Source organism: Microtus ochrogaster, chromosome 22 (genome assembly GCF_000317375.1).
Source record: "Microtus ochrogaster isolate Prairie Vole_2 chromosome 22, MicOch1.0, whole genome shotgun sequence".
Taxonomy (NCBI): domain Eukaryota; kingdom Metazoa; phylum Chordata; class Mammalia; order Rodentia; family Cricetidae; genus Microtus; species Microtus ochrogaster.
This window is the reverse complement of record NC_022023.1, coordinates 12,057,932-12,061,041: the sequence shown is the minus strand read 5'-3', so window position 1 is coordinate 12,061,041 and position 3,110 is coordinate 12,057,932. Positions and strand designations below refer to the sequence as shown.

Below are 3,110 nucleotides of genomic sequence, written 5' to 3'. Positions count from 1 at the left end.
GAGACCAGCCTGGTCTACAGAGCTAGTTCCAGGACAGGCTCAAAAGCCGCAGAGAAACCCTGTCTCGAAAAACCAAAAAAAAAAACAAAAAACAAAAAAAAACAAAAAAAAAACATATAAGCAACATTGTGCAAACAGGTTTGAGCAGGTTGTGTATGTATGTGTGTGTGTGTGTGTGTGTGTTATATAGCATACATGTCTATAACAACTAAAGAGGCCATGAATTTGAAGGAGAGCAAGCAGAATACATGGGAAGGAAAAAATGTAATTATAATTCCAAAAAATATAGATAATAAAGAAAATTAAGCAAATACGGCTTCAGGGTTTAAAGGAAACCTCAAAGGTTGGGGGAATGGCTGGAGAGATAGCTCAGTAGTCAAGAGCACTCACTATTCATTCAAAGGACACAGATCAGATCCCAGTACCCACACCGGGCAGCTTACAACTGCTTGTAATTCTAGCTCCAGGGGATCCGACGCCCACTTCTGGTCTCTGTAGACACACATATACACATTAAAAAAAAAAAAGATGTGGGCAGACGGGGCGAGCACATACACGCGTCAGTTTTAGGGGACTGGATTAAAAGGACTCTAGAATCTCAGCGCTAACAGCCCAAAGAGGAAACTCGCTCTTCATCTGAGGGGATACAAGAGGCGACAAGGCTCATCGTCTGGGCCTTCAACTTCAAAAGCAACAGGCACAGAGGTCAGAACACGCGCGCGGCTCCTTCCAGAAGCGCCTTAAAGAGCCGCCCCGAGGGCAGAGAGGCTTAGACGAGGAGCGACTGCCGCGCCTCCCCGTCCTCCCGGCTGCAGCCTCCCCGGTCCCTCCGCCGCCCAGACCGGAAGCGCCACCCTCCGAGGGCTGTGCTCACCCTTCCGCGGGACGTCCTGGAGGGGCCTCGGTCGTCCACACAGCAGCACCCAAAACGGCTCTCCAAGGTAACCAAACGCGCAGGGATCCCTCACTACTCCACTTCCACTTCCGGAGCGCAAAAGCCGAAGTCGCCTATCAAATGTCGCGACGTCTAGAGGTCGCCGGGTTTGGGGTTCCGTCCGGCCACGCCCCTCGCGTTCGAACCGCGGCGCGGCGGGAGGGTGGCGGCGTGGGGTCGGTCGGCGTCGGGGAGGTGGGCCGTGCTGGCTTGTCGCTGCCGGACCGCGTGCCAGTCCTTCCAAAGGGTTAAAGGCATCGCCGTGTTTTAAAATCTCCTGGCCTGGCAGTCGCTGACGCACGGGGACCGGGCGGGAAGGCGGCTCGCGACCCCGGCGTCTGTGGAGACCGGAAGCGGAGCTGGGTGGCGGGGGTGACGAGCGGACTCTACTGCACTGCTTGAGCGGCACCGACTCGCTCCCGAGCAAGCCTCGGCAGTAAGGTTCCTGCGGCCGCCCTCCGCCTCTCCATTGTCGGCGCTCCGTTTCTCCCCCGCACCATCTGGGCGGCTTCTAAGAGAGTTCACTAGTGTGGAAACGCTCACTAGCCCGGGTGTAACTTGACCTTTTGTTCAGATTGCTTTCCGGGCAGTCCACTCTTCTCGGGAATACAGTTGACTTGGAAAAGTTCAGTGTCTGAATCGAAGACCTTTTCTTCCCATTCCTCAGTCAGACGTCGTAGTCTGTTGTTTGTCCCTGCAGTGTCTCCGACATCCATCCACTCCTTGGGTACCCATTGCTCGCACCTCGTCAAAGTTCTCACCCCGTGAACAGTGTCAAGGCAGCATTTTTTCTTGTTGATGCCCCTCTTCCTAAAGCATTCCTCGCCCCGCCCCCAGCATATGTTCCTCATAACTGCTAGAGCTATATTCAAGCACAGCTAGGGTGCGAGATATTCAACAGCCCCTTGCTGTCCCGGTCCAAAATTAATTTGGCTTCAAAGTTCTATTTTCTGACGTTTCCCTTTCATTCTCTCGCCCATGGTAAACCAGACCATATGCAGTACTTAATAAGTTATTCATTCATTACATTTCTCTAGATTAGCAGTGCCCCCTTAACGCTTGGAATACTTACCATTCCCCTACAAATGCAACACACACACACACACACACACACACACACACACACCTCCTGATATTGACAATTTATATCCATTCTCACAGTGTGGCGTCACCATCTGGAAATAAGTTTTACCTCTACTGGGTTCCATAATACTTTCTGAACTTTATGTGTTATTGCCGCTTCCTGACTCTGGGCTACAGCTATGCATACATTCCTTGAATTTGCTTGTACACCTGACAGTATATAACGTTGTGCTTCTCCTAAGGTAAGCACTGACTACATACTTGTGATAAACAGTGGAGCTATGAATAATCCAGGCCAGGGTTTAGAAACATCATTGTAACAAAAATAGGATAGGATTGATTCTCTCTCTCTCTCTCTCTGTGTGTGTCTCTGTGTCCTGTCTCTGTCTCTGTCTCTCTCTCTCTCTCTCTCTCTCTCTCTTCCTCTGTCTCTGTCTCTGTCTCTGTCTCTCTCTCTCTCTCTCTCTCTCTCTCTCTCTCTCTCTCTCTGTGTTTGTGTGTGTGTGTGTAAATCTTGGTGTCCAGTAGGAAGAGATACCATATTCAAGGTGACAGAAATGGAATGTCCTTGCTAACTGAGTACGTGACAGAAGAACACTAGGAAACAGAGAAAATTCCACTTCTTTGAGTCTGGGAAATTGGCATTGAGAAGGAATTTCAGTTTCATTTCATCAAAGTGTAAAAGGAGCACAGATTTATGTGTGGTTATGCCCCGAGTAATCCCAGCCCTCGGGAGGTAGAGGAGAGAGGATGACGAGTTTAAGGCCATCGTCAGCTACATGAGAATCTATTTTTTTAAAAAAAATTAATTAGCCAGCCGGTGATTCATATGCCTTTAATTCCAACAGTTGTGAAGCCAGCCTGGTCTACAGGACAGCCAAGGCTACACAAAGAAACCCTGTCTCAAAACCCCAAATATATATATTTTATGTGCAGTGGTGCTTTGCTTACATGTATGAGGGTGTCCAGTCCCCTGGAGCTGGACTTACAGATGGTTGTGAGATGCCACATGGTTGGCTTGGAATTGAACCCAGGTCTTCTGGAAGAGCAGCTAGTGCTCTTGTTGAGACAGCCTGGAGACCCTGTCTTAAGA

The 3,110-nt window shown here is 49.7% G+C and overlaps 1 protein-coding gene across 1 annotated transcript in view; it reads right to left on the bottom strand.

Annotated features, from left to right (window-relative positions):
- Window positions 1–1,205, bottom strand: part of Ramac (RNA guanine-7 methyltransferase activating subunit) — a 3,926-nt gene extending 2,721 nt beyond the window's left edge. The window contains exon 1 of the mRNA XM_005357671.3: window positions 875–1,205. The gene's annotated coding sequence lies outside the window, so the exon portion shown is untranslated. The remainder of the gene's footprint in view (window positions 1–874) is intronic.
- Between the last annotated feature and the right edge of the window lie 1,905 nt (window positions 1,206–3,110).